Source organism: Python bivittatus, unplaced genomic scaffold (assembly GCF_059951505.1).
Source record: "Python bivittatus isolate LINGU-HERP-01145 unplaced genomic scaffold, Pbiv_v1 ctg000480_np1212, whole genome shotgun sequence".
In the NCBI taxonomy this organism is placed as follows: domain Eukaryota; kingdom Metazoa; phylum Chordata; class Lepidosauria; order Squamata; family Pythonidae; genus Python; species Python bivittatus.
In genome coordinates, this window is record NW_028277075.1 from 96,664,185 (window position 1) to 96,677,965 (window position 13,781).

Genomic DNA, 13,781 nt, shown 5'->3' on the forward strand with positions numbered 1-13,781 from the left:
ACGTCATCTGGGATTCTGGATAAAATGTATTGATATCAAGATGAATAGGCAGGAAGCATCACGTTCTCCACAAAGTTGTCTAGTCCTCCATTATACCTGATCACAAGCAAGTGCCATAATTTAGTTGTGCATTGTGTAAAGAAACACTTATTTTTATCCTTGATTTTTCCACATTCACTTTCAGTGGATGAGCCTCCAGAAATCTAATACTGTGACAGCCTTCTCTTTACCCTACGTATATTCTATTGACTGCATGATTTTGCATATGTCTGTCATATCCCTCCACCTTACCTGCCTTTGCTCAGAGTTAAACACGATCCCTTCTTGCATCTCCATTTGCTTTGTTCTACCTATACCCCTAGAAAACAGCAGCATCTGGAAATTCTTTTATTATCCCAAAGGTTGCGATAGCTGCAACCTTTACACACCACAAATTTCTTGGAAAGATAAGCGTACAAAACAGCTGGAACCATGCATTTTTGGCACCTCCCCTTGCTGCTGTGGGCATTCCCATGCATGCATCTTTCCATGAGCAGCAAGGAGGAAATCTCTTTTCAGGCAGTCGATTTGGCTATAACATTTCTCCAGGTGTTCTTATGAAGCAAATGAAGGTGGGTCTGGATGGCTGCTGAAACCACCAGTACTTAAAGATAAAAGGGATGAGAAATCCAGTCTAGCAATGAGGAGTTATTTATGTTTAGCCCTGGATCAGTTATTATCAACACATGTTTCATTCTGGCTCTCCTCCTAATTCACTGGATTTTCATCAGAAGTTCCAGTCAAAAAATGAAACCAAGGGAAAGATGGTAGGAAAATGGGTGGAGCAAGCCAAGATCTACATATATTTATGCTGAATGTGGAAAAGATTCATTCCATTAAAGCTCCAGAAGAAGAATGCTTTATCCATCATGAATACCTTTTCACACTGAAATGATCTAATTAGCTTTATCAGATGTTTTAAATGATGGGATCTCACAGGCTAATCTGATATGTATTTAACTTATCAATGTCAGTCTTTATTTACCTTGTCTAGTACCCTGCCTGTAGCCTGAGAACACAGAACTTGCAGTCTATGTAAATATAGTTGTCAGCAAAGCCATGTGTTGGAAAAAACTATGCCATCAAAACAAATTAATGAAATGCTGATGAGTTCTCAGAAATGTGTGGATTGAAAAGCTCCCCCTTTCTCACCTGTCATTTTTGTTTCCATTTTAAGCAAATGCTTTTGAAAGTAAATTCCAGTCATTGTTGCTAACTCCAGGTAAAGCCGAGTAAGATGTCACCCAAGAGATCAATAGGAATTGCAATGTGCAAAAATGACAAATGTTCTCCTTTGGCCATATGTTAAATTAACCAAAATTAGCTTTTTGAATAATACATTAAAATAACAAGAGACATTAGATTTCCTTCGAATGGAAGAGAGATGAGAGGTGTTCAGGTTTGTCTCAGAAAAAAAGAATATGCTCAGATATCAGAAGCTGGAGAATCATTCTAGAAGCTAGGCAGACTGAATTAGGCTTGGTAAATGAGGATCCCTTCACTCTAATGCCCTGGGCAAGAGAAAGAGATCAGTTTGATGTATAATAGTAAAAATGCTTTGGTTTCTCAGGAGCACTGAACCTTTACATTCCATATACCCGTGCCTTTTTCTTCTTTGATCTGACAGCCTCTGATGCACAAAACAATCAATGCCAACTCTGATGGCAACCTTTTGGCCACAAGAGTATGCTGCATCTTTCTCCCAGGTGCAAAGATCTTTGGAGAGGGCTAAGGAAAAGTGAAGAAGAAACTGGCTGGAACAGACCAAAACTCCATCTTGTATGGCATCCCACAATGCACAAGGAAAAGCGCAAAAGCAGGTTTGAAGGCAGCATTTCCCCAATCCTGGTTTTATTCCTCCACCACTGATGCTGGAATTAATTGAGGACTGCATCTTTATCATCAACCTTTGAGTCATGTTGGAAGAACTTGGGAAATGAATGATGTTAATGGCTGCCAGGCACCTGAGAATACTGTCATACACCCGCCCCCCCTTACAACTTATCTCTAAAATACTGTACAGTATTTGTATCCAATTTTTATTGTCAACTATTTTGGGACCCTGGCTTGAGAAGGCATGGGGGAGAAATTAATGTGAACATACCCAGTTCACACTTCCTGAACCTCTGTATGAATTTGAGCACATAGATGTGCAGAAATTTGTTTCTCTCCCACCGCCTCCCTACCTCATTTTGCAAGGCAGGTGACAACTTAGAGAAATGTCTGTATTAAATTGACTATTACATTTTAAAAAAGCATATATTGATTTTTGAAAATGGTAAGTTAAAATTGATTACATATGGGGAAAATCCCTGAAAAAAAGTGTGTGTTAGAACAAGTGTGCACAAAAATACACATCTTCAGAGAGAAGCACAAGAGAAAGGCCTATGATTTTTTTCAAAAATGAATCTGAGAAAATACTTGACATTCAGCTGAAACACCCATTTTTAAAATTAAAATGTGGGATATTCATGTTGTTTAACCATACATCTTCAGAGGTATGTGGGCTCTGAACAGCCTCCCATTTTCCGTAAGCATAATCAATCTTCCATTAAAATGCACTAAAGCGATGGCCATGGCACCATGAAATAGCACACAATTTAATTATGGTCCTAGTCCAGCTGAATTTAGTCATGCCTAAAAACACCAAACCAAACACCCAACCTCATGTTTGCTCTAAGTTTCCAGATGTCAGAGTGACATGAGTCGTTTTCAGAGATCACCTGCCGCCCATCAGCCCCCGTACGGAGGCCAGAGCTGAGGCTTGGGTGAGATGCTTGTGCCCACGTGGAATGCTACCCCACGAAGCTCCCCGATTGCCTGCCTGCTCCTTCTCTGAAGAATTACAGAAATAAATGGAGAAAAGGAAAAGACGTTTTCGCTCTTGCTTTTCTTTCCTGATGTTTTATTTTCCTTGCCATTGTGTATTTCAGGCAGTGTTTTTAATCTGACGTTTTATCAGGCCATACCAATATGCTAAAATAAACCAAACAGTAATGAGAATGGTTCTAAAAAGAATAATGGTAGCAACATGTTTAATGTTTTTATTTAATATTATTATTAAAAGAAAAAAGGAAAAGAAATGAAACTAATACTCATGCATATTTTAAAGGATAGACAGACAGACAGACAGATAATAGGAAGAAAAAAAGTTGTACTGATGGTAACTACATGACAATATAACATTAGCCTATTATTAAACCAAGACCGGCAATAGGGCTGTGATTGCATTTTGCTAAGGCACTACAATATTTTTAAAAACTCTGTGTTTCCACCCAGAATACCCTTATTCAGCCTCGCCTGTTAGCCATAGGCAAGATGGGATTCATTATACAAGTAGCTGGGCTTCCAGATGAGAGAGGGAGTGCTGCCTTCTGCAGGCTAGTAACTATTAGGGCAGTACTTACAAAACCGCACTAACTGGATAATAAATATCCCAGCAGATGCTTAATTGAAAGATTAATTACAATTCATTTAACTAGAATTATTTGTTTCATGTAAAGCAGTGTTGTCCAAACTTGGCCACTTTAAGATGAGTGGACTTCAACTCCCAGAATTCCCCAGCCAGCATGGCTGGCTGGGTAATTCTGGGAGTTGAAGTCCACTCATCTTAAAGTGGCCAAGTTTGGACAACACTGATGTAAAGGCATGATGTCCTGCCTGCCCATCCAGAATGGCTTCAGAGAATAGCTCGCTTTACCCAAAGTGACATTTAAGTGCTTCCTGAGAGTAGATGCTAAAACTGTAAAGATTAAAGAGGATGAAACCGGTGGGGGTGGGGGAAGGGAGAGAAAAAATACAGTAACCCTTTTACCTGTGTAGGTGTTCCAGACATGATTTTCATGTGGTTTCTTGAGAAAACTGGAGCTCCAGTGCATGCTTCCTCATCCCTTCAGTAGGAAAGAGGATTGAAGAGGGCTTGAAAAGTTCTGTTTCCTTAAATAGGAAAGGGTGAATATTGGAACACAGGTGACGCTGCACATCAGCAGCCCTGGCTGCTTTCACCAATTTTAAAAGGTTTGAGTCTCAGTTCATCTGAATCAGTAAAGTAAAACAGAAAGCAATCTCTTAAAACCCATCTGTTCGGAATAACAATGCCAGCATAACCCTACTTCCAGTCATTTAAAAATAAATAAATGAACCAGCATTCCACAAAGCTTGTCTCTGTTGTGAGGTTTTTCAGAGGCTGGAAACAGTCTGGCCCTGTATTCAGGTAAAATACATATATTCCTAAAAACACTCATGTGCTAGATACCAGATGTAGAGAGTAAGCAGTAACCTTGACTATTTCCAAAGCGACAAGGGCTAAAACATTTTTTCAGTCCAGAACATCCAGATGTTTGGGAGTGGCTCAGACAGACATTGTAACGAGCTGTGAGAATAACCTTGGGGGACAGGAGGAAGAGCCGCAGCCAGAGCAATGGTCAGATAAGGGACATCTCAGCCCACTGAAGGAATGGAGGTGGAGAAAGCATCTCAGAAGGGGTCCTACCTGGTTCTCTGGAAAGTAAAGGCAGGGGAGGGGGAAAGTGCTTTCAGACTTGCAAGATTCTGTTTCTGTACTAACACTACAATAAAGATAGTGTTAGTACTCATGATTTTGATTTCCTGGTCTGGACTACCTTGAAGGGCTGACAGTAATTCACTGAATTATAAGAAGGAGGAGAAGGTATAACACAATCAGACCCGCACGATTCTGTTATTATAGCCAGTCTCAATAAAAGTTGTTTTAACCTTCCTGTGGAGTTGATTTCTTGGTCTGGCCTACCTAGTGGAGATGACACCAGCAAAGGCAGACTCCATTTGATTGAACTCAAACAGAACTTGAGAAAAATGAGAAGGAGGTATCAATACAACAACAGAGGACAATTGTTCCCCTACTCAGATGAGGCTTAACCCAGCTCTGTAATCCACTGTGTGTGGAACAGAAGAATGTGAAAAGCAAAGAGAGAAAATTATGCCACTGAGAAGGGGAAAAAGAGGGGGGCTATGGAAGAGAGAACTGGGTGGGCTACTGTTTACTCAGCATGCCCCACAACATTCCTGGAAGAATCCAATCTGCAACAGGAAAAATGTACTATTGTTTATTGATTTATTACTTTTATTTATATACTGTCCTTCACCCAAGATTCCAAGCAGTTTTCAAACATATACTGTAGAATATAATAAAATTCCCTGAAAAGCAGAACACAAAAGCACCTGGATTATCAACAAGACAAAATCCCGAACAAAAACAGCAGTCCAGCATCATCGTGAAATTTACACGTTTGCCTGAACAAGATTGCTTTAATCCCCTTCACCACTCTTCATTGGTGAAGACACCAGGCTCATTTCCAGGGTGTTCCCAAGTATTATGACCACCACAGAGAATGTCTGCCTTCAAATCAGTGCCCCCCTCACCTCTTGTGGAGCCGGGTCCCTAAGTGTTCCACCCCCCCCACCCCCCCGACAATTGCCTAGGACAGGAAGAATGTCTGGGGGGGAGATGGTTCCTAAGGCAATCTGCACCTCTGCTATGTAGGGCTTTATAAGTTGAACCAGCACCTTGCTTGAGCTTGGAAAGTTATTTGCAACAAGTGCAGTGAAGTGTGATGCTGCAGTAGCAGGTCTCCCCCGCTAACCGAGTGGGTGCCGCATTCGATGCCAGTTTCAGTTTTCAAGTTGTTTTCAAAGGAGCCCCAACTAGAGTGCATTACTGCAGTCTAAATATGTAGTAATAAGGGCATGAATCACCATGGCCAGGATTTCCAGGAAGGGCTGCAGCTGGTAGAGGAGTCTAAGTCAGACAAAGCCTTCTCTGGCCATGGTCTCCACTTGCTGCTCTAGTGGGGATTCTGAGTCTAGTAGAATCCAGCCCACAGGTAGCAGAGCTCATGTTACAGAATGTTCCACCCATTTCCCCAGATGCCCCAAGATCAAAAGAATCCCAGATCACATTGCAAAATGTGACACCATTCAGAGTCATCCAACCTTGAGCTAGACTTTATCTGCAAAGAATCTTGCAAACACGTCACAGCAGATGGCAGGAGTATTGTCCTCTCCGATCTACCCTAATAGGGTATGGGGCACCCTGCTGGATGAGAATCTGCAAAGAACAATAACAGCAGAGAAGTACACAATCTTTATCATTCTCATCACTCTGGTGGTGATCTGAACTTGTGCATGTACCTGTGCTTAATCATATTCTGTCTTTGGTTGCTTCACTTCCCAGAGTTCTGAATAAACCAAAAGGCCCTTTGTGAGCAGCACGTAGAGGAAGAGCAACCATGCAACCTGGGTGTTTCCATATTCCAGAAACAGACTAGCATGAGACAGAACTGCCTGCCAGATCACAGGGAAAATCCCAAGCATCCTCAAAACACCTGGATCCGTCAGGCATTTGGGACATGCCACTTTAACTAGTCCCCCACAGAGGTCCAGGGTACTGACTACCCAGAGCGTGACCTGAAAGTAATTGAACCATTCCAAAGGATGGATGATAACAGCCTCCATTCTCAGATCACAAGGTATCTGTTCCGAGATATATGCCAGCTATAGCATGTGACTGCTCAGTTGGCAGGTGAGATCACCTGGGTTAGCCATAGTTGCCAAGGAGGCCATGAATTCCCAAGTCTCATGGGATCTCACCTCCAAGGCATGAAGGTTGAAATCTCCCAGCACTAAAAAGCTAAGAAACTCCACTACCACTCCTGCTATGAGATCCATTTGTTTAGGAAAGGCTGAACAGTATAGATGGGTAAACAGTACACCAGTAGCAGCCCTAACTTGTCCCTACAGCCCAGCTTTATACAAAGGCAAGACATCCATTCACCTCTGGAGTGGTGCTTCTGGTCATTGCCAAGGTCTCTGATGGTCATCCCCAGCCTTGTCCTCCTAGCTCTGTAGGACCTGGAATCCAAGAGAGTCAATCTTGACAGAGCTCTATGGCAGTCCTTGCCCAATCTGGACTCACTAATACACTCCAGGTCCACATGGTCATTCCCCATGAAGTCAGGAGTGGATGCACAGACTTGGTGTTCACTAGGGGCAGAATAAGGCAAAAGCACCACCCTTGAGGTAAGTAGGCATATAATCATGTTGGCTATGAGTTTCTATATTATAATCAGTGGTGTGCTAGAGCTGGCTCATACCAGCTTGCAAGACCCAACTGTTAAACTTTCTGGAATTTTGCAAACTGGTTGAGAGCAGAGCTGAGCCACTATGCCTAGTGCACCAATCAGCTGTTCTGCAGCTAGCAGTGTGGTAAGGCGGTGGTGGTGGAGCCGGCAAAGCTGGTTCTTAAACATTTACCAGCACGCATGATTATAATGCAAAATAACAGCGAAGAACGCCCACTGGGAAGTACAGTAACGCTCCAAGATTTCCTCTCTGTTCCCAGCAACTATGCTCCTTCTTCACATGACATAACAGACTAGAAATGTTGTTCTATTAATCCTGTTAACTCTATTTGTAAACATTCAAAATGATTAAGGGTCAGCCTTTAACAAAGAAGTAAAACGCAACTTGGATACCTTAACAACCTTTTGTGTTAATAATCAGAACCCTGTTTGTGCCACAAAGCATAGTATGACATAGATGTTCACTTGGTGTTGATAGCAGGCTTTGTTACAGTAGTGCCCCCCCCTCCTTACCTGTCTTCCCCTTGCCAGAAATAAAACATCTGCCAACTTTATTTCAGGCAGATGATGACTTTTTAATCTCCTTTGGCATTTGACAATGTATGATGTTGCAGAACCTAAATTGGCTTTAACCATAATACAGTATATAAATACAATATATAATTATAGTAGTATTCCATCCTTGCATGTGCTGTACATGTAGAGGGAATGTAAATATTGTACAATAAATATTTTTTAAAAAAATTCCATAGATGCCCCTAAATTGCACAGTGACATTTTCCAATGCAGTGGTTTTTAAATTAGTGGCTCATTAAATGTCTCAGTGTCAGGAATTAGCTTTGCCGACCAGTCAAAACAAAGACTAGGTGATTTGCAAGAGGCTCATGGTTATACTTTGTCAACTTAAGCTGGTGAGTTTAAGTGTCACCCTAAGTGCTTGTATCAATATAAAAAGGAAAAAAGGAGTTTCTGCCCACTTTTCATGCTCCAGAGTGCTTTCCTTCCCATGCTCCAGAGTGCTTGGACAATCTAAAGAGTTCCAGGACTTTCCCAGGTTGAATACTTCAGAGTTGTAGCCTGCACTGTCACTAGAAAACATGCGCGCACACACACACACACAATATGTCCTAGATTCAGTATGACTCCTTTCTTTATAAAGCCAACATATATACTGAGAGTTCATATGTCTGACTGGGATCTAATGAGTAGGTAGTCTAAACTTCCCTGTTACCTTGAAAGAAAGGAAGGCATTATGACTAGGTGAAGAAAAAGGGACAGGCTGAAGATATCTTCTACATGAAGATTTAGTTGGGTCTGGGTGATGCCATTTATCTATCCTTGAGTTTCCTTCCATTGTTTTTCTTATTGCAGACCATCCATTAAGACAGAAGAGACTGAACAGCTATGCAGTATCTTTCGACTAGATGTTAGACCCCATCCATCTAGAGTAGAAGTGAGCAAACTTTTGGTAGATGGAAACCACAGTTTAATTGGGAGGGGGGTGGAGGGGAGCAACAGGGGTTGTGGGTAGGTGATGGTGGAAGTGGGATCATATTGTCCATATGAAAAGGGCCCTTTTAAAAAAAAAATGGGGTGTCTAGTTAATAACCTTTACACTATATTTTTGTGTGTTCGTGGCACTCAGAGGTTGCCACCAATATTCAGCACTTGTGTCATGAAAGCTCAGTGGTACAGGCAGAACAGAGGCATGCCTTCATCTAGATGTTTTGCAAAACAACATCTAAATCAAAATAGATGCTGTTAATCTGCAGATTATTTGGCAGAGCTCAGTACAATTACTTGGTACCAGGGTGGCTGACAGCAAGCTCAAGACCTTTCTCTGCTAAACAGCTTAAGAGGCAATGTCTTTCAAGGAAATAAAAAAAGCTCTCTGTGCAGCTGCAGTGGTCACATATGGATACAATTTATCTTCAAATCCCTATTCTGGATCATGTGCTATTCTAGTAAAAAGACCCTAATAACTCTAGTTGGAATTTGATTAAATAACCAAGGCAGGCTAATCTCAAAATGCCTGTGTAGCCTGAACACAGAGCATGTTATTCTTAGCTTTGTTGTTTCTGGCAGCTCATCGGTGTGAGCTTTCCATTCAACTTCTCTCCCCGCCCTTCTCCTTTCTGTATACCAGTCTTGAATTTCGACAAGGGTCAGCCTGTTATAACGGTGGTTTTGTTTGCTACAAAAGATAAAGGCAATGTAGCATTAAGGCAAGGCTGAAAAAGTTGTCCAGGTGTGAGTATGCTTCGAGTCGTAATCTCATTCCACCACAGGTGTAGTGCATACTTTAACAAGATTAATATAAAGAGCCATGGGCATGAGGCATGGTAAAGATTAAAACCTTTGCCCTAGTGGACAAATGTAATCAAATTCCTGAAAGACCACAGATCATTAGTAACTTTAGATGAGAATGTCACCCAGGGAAAGGGAATTCAGTTGAATTCTTCTGTCCTCTCCAATCAGTTCACATGACTGGGTTACCCTGTTTTCTAATCTATGGAGGGATGCTATGACCAGAAACACATACAGCAGTCATTGTGGTAAGTGCATGTTTCCCTGTTGACCAAACAAATTGCTATTAATTCTCCATCATGAGCTCAGTTGTGATAAGTTAGGTCCATCTGTGGTGTGTTGACTTTGCTATGCTACAGATATTTCACTGAAAGGAAGTGCTGGAAAACTTGAACCTTGTTATAACAAGTTTCTTGATGAAGACCCAAGCTGGACAAGCTTTCTCAAGTGCAGCTAAGGGGAAAGAAAACTGACTTGGCTAGTTAAACTCATTGTTATCGCAGGCATGGTGCCAAGCATCTCAATGGAAATGAAATGGAGCATGGCACGCTTTCAGGATATATGGGAAGGGCTCCAGAGAACCCAAGAAAGTAGCTTTCCCATAGTAGGAAGCTAATTGGCTGGTTTTGAATGTTGGCAATTAATATTAGTAATGCTGTTTGGGATGTTGATTAGAGCAGTTTTAAGGTGTGAGTCAGAACGCTACGGCCCTCTCAGCTCCCAAAGGTTTGCAGTGGAGATCAAAGAAATAGGTAGCATACTTACTGTTTCTCCTCTTGTAAGGTGGTCATCTGCCTTTTCCCTATAAAAGCCTGATATTAAATATTTTAAGTCCACAAGAATAGGAGCCAATATACAGTATATTTTTAGGCCCAGAGACGTCTACATTAATGCAAGAAAGTAAGCCAGATCAGGCAGGAAGAACCTGTAGCCTTGAAGATGCTGAGGAGCCACAATGCCTAGCAGCTCAAGTCAGCAAGCCCAGCAATGACGGAGGCTGGGAGATGTAGTTCTGCAACCTTTGAAGGACCACAGGTTCTCCATCCCTTGGGCTATATCAGGGCTTCTTAGCTTTTTCCAGCGGGGACCCAGAATACATTTGGAGGCCAGCTTTGTGACCCACAGCTCCATTAAACTAAGAGATAAAAAGACAAAGTCCATAGCATGATTGATCTATAGAAGTATAATCTTAGGTGTTGCTAAACTCCATGAATATTTCCTTCTGTTTGGCTTCAGCTTTAATTGTATTGGGTGTTTTAAGAGCCAACACACACACATTCTTCTCCAGAAACTCCATATGCTCTCCAGCCTCAAGCTATACCACCTCTGCGTTCAGTCTTTGACGGAAATCATATCAAAAGCAAACAAAACTTGGTCAGATTAGTACTTGGGAAAGACATCTGGGGAGGGGTGAGGGAAAAAAATGCTGACTCAGGCCGACCTATTAGTGCTTAAATACACAGTATGTCAAATTCATTACATTTTCTCAGAGATTGTTCATGTCTTGGAAAGATATGTTCAAACATTACTTATGGCTTTTGCAACCTTGTTTCTGAACATCAGGCTGTAATACCCAGCAGTCTGACTGCAAGGCAGAATGGATGCTTGTGCCCTTCAAATCAGTGTTGATTCCTGGCAGCTACATGGGCAAATCCATGCAGTGTTTTAAGCAGAATTTTTGGAAATAGATTGCCCTTGCCTTCTTCCTGCGGCTCAGAGGGAGTGACTGGCCCAAAGTCATCCAGCTGACTTGTGTGCCCAAGGCAGGACTAGAATTCAAATTTTTCCTGCTTCTGATCCAGTCTAAAGTACCTTTCTTTTAAGAAAAGTTGGTGTATGTGCACATAGCAGGGCCACACATCTTGAATTCTATCTTAATAGTGGTTGTAAAACTCAAAAAGGTATACAAATACAGAGACATAATTATAGGCTTCAAGACCTATAATCTGGAAGCATCTAATTGATTTCAAAGAGATTCTCCAAAATAATTTGCAAATTGGATTAACAGCCATGAGAACACAAATGCCAATGAACTGCAACCCAGAATGAATTAAAAACACAGGGTCAGTTATTCCAACACCTTTTTTTTTCGTGCAGTATGTAGTGTATAAAAATATATTGGGCATGGCAAACGTCCTAATCTTATGGAACTTTTGGAACACGCAATTACTTTGCTTCTAGCAGAAAATATTAAAAAGTGGAAGCATAACTTACATCAAAAACTTGAAATATTTAAGATGACAGCTCCCTTTAGGGAGTCTGTTAAAATTAATTTAGCAGTTAGTATCTTTTGAGGCTAGGTTTCTCTTTTAAATGATGCAGGGCCTAGGGATTCCTAGATGTGTAGAATATGGGAAAATTACAGCCTCAAATTATTTTACAGTTATGATTCAGTTAATTTTCTAATATTCGGGGCACTAAATGTACATGGGGTTGTCTTGATGATATCACCTTTGAATGGTATTCAGCTTTTCCCTGTTCATAAAAGGCATCTATCGTCACAGTGGAGTGGAGAAGAATCTCAGTAATTCTTCCCTCCTTTCAACCTCCTGTATCCCCAGTCTGCTCCCTCTGTCCCTGTTTCAGATGCCTTATACTGGCAGAGGGGCAGTAGATAGATACCACCAGTTAGTTTACACATTTATAAATTTAAAATAATGCCCCAATTTTTCTTCTTCTAGTCTGGAAATATAAAGACTTTGCATATAACCCAACCAACATTAAAATTGGATTTTGCAACTCTTTCCATTGGAATCAATGGATCTAAAATTTGTTAGGTCCCTTCCCCTCCCATTATACACATACCTTTGCATAACAGTAAAGTTAATTCAGTGGAAGCAGCAGAGAAAACAAGGTGCTGCTTTGTTATGATGACTTATAGCAGATCAGTAAGAAATTGCTCCTGATGTAAGATGAGCTGCTAACTGGTCCTCTGGAAATTAGTACAAGACTTTATGACTTTCAGATGGTGTCAAAAACACATTTGTATGGGCGTCTGTCAGACTTCAGGCCAATCATGGCTATAAATCTCTTCTAGAAATTCAATTCTACATTCAGGAATTAGGTAACCGCAGAATCTTCACAGGCTCAGCACAGAGATGAATTGCAAGAAGAAAATCATACAAACGCAGAAGATCTAACCACTGCAGAAACTAGACACTGTACCCTAGGTATTTGCCAGCCCCAGGCTTTAAATCTCAGGCCTTTTCCTCCTGCCCTTTCAAGTTAATGGACTCTTGGACATTCTTTTCTTAGCCTTGAGATTGAGAGACAGTTCTTCGGTGTCTACACAATGGTTCTGTCTGGTCTGAACAGTGCTGGTTCCTGCCTCACTGGCTTTAGCCCTTACAGCATTATAGTCTTTGAAGGGATCTCTTCCATAAAGTAATGGTAAAGATATTCCAATATTTTAGAACATAGTTAGCTTACTACCACCATAGACAGAAGCATTGCCCAGTAGATCAAATAATCCAAAATGATTAACCGTTCTGACATCTTTTTTGAAGGCAACAGCAACACCACCATCTATGCCCAGGCTATTACCTTGTGACTTATGTTGCATTGCATACACTGCATATCAGACCATCTTTCCTTTCAGAGGCAATAGGGCTAGGGGTACTTTGCAACCGAGGAAATTTATTTTCCGAGTAAAATTATGTTTTATTTTCCTGTGTTACAGTGTTTAGAACGTATCTGACAATATCCATTCTTTGCAAGTCTGGTCTAGTTATATTATAAAAAACAGACATGCAAATTATATTTTGGAGTCCTAGCAGACTTTTTTTTAAAAATCACATTAATCAAACTGAAGGGTAAAATATTTCATGGCATTCACTAGTAAATTGATGGACTTTTCTAAATTTCAGTTACAAATGTCAGTATCTGACAACTTCACCTATCTTCTGCCTCACCTAAGCCCTTATTAGGAACTATGAACTATATCAGCAGGTGCAGAACTGAATTCTAACACCAGTGTGATTGCCCAGAATATATTAATTTGAAGGCATACTTCTGTTCAAAGCATTATAATTTATCACTATATTTAATAAGCTAACAAAAGGTTAAGTGTATTAGTATTTCATTAGCTGTGGTCCAGCAGGCATCCCAAAAATGAGGCATGAACAAGAATGAGTGATGGTTCAAGTGAATGTTGAAAAGACTATGAAATGAGGTGAGATTCCTCATGGTTCGAAAATGAAAAACCTATATTGATATTTCTTTATAAGGGCAACTCACCAGAATGAGAGATGCCAATGATCTAAATATATGACATATGAAAATGTAAATCCATTTATGCCTTGATGAGTTAATGGGATG